Here is a 330-nt window from a genome sequence, read left to right on the forward strand (position 1 = left end):
CCTTGAGACCTTTTTCCCATGCCTACTGTGTGCTTGGCAGAGTTAGATGTTTTAAATACTTTGTCTCGCAACAATGTTTTAGGGGAGAGATGATCCTCTTCATCCTAGCTGTGCGGAAAGAAGGCCTCAAGAACGGTGAAGCCACTCGCCTAAGGCCCCTCGCTAGTCAGCGACACAAATGAGTGAGGGGTGAACTTGCAGCAAACGTGAGAGCATCGCAGTGGAGGTGAGTGAAGGGGCTGTGGGAGAAGAGAGAGGGGCAGGGCCCTCCCAGGAATTCTCGGGCTCAGCGAGCCGTAGGTCACCTGGGGGGCTTGTCAGACTGCGGGT

Source organism: Pteropus vampyrus, unplaced genomic scaffold (genome assembly GCF_000151845.1).
Source record: "Pteropus vampyrus isolate Shadow unplaced genomic scaffold, Pvam_2.0 Scaffold35, whole genome shotgun sequence".
Classification (NCBI taxonomy): Eukaryota; Metazoa; Chordata; class Mammalia; order Chiroptera; family Pteropodidae; genus Pteropus; species Pteropus vampyrus.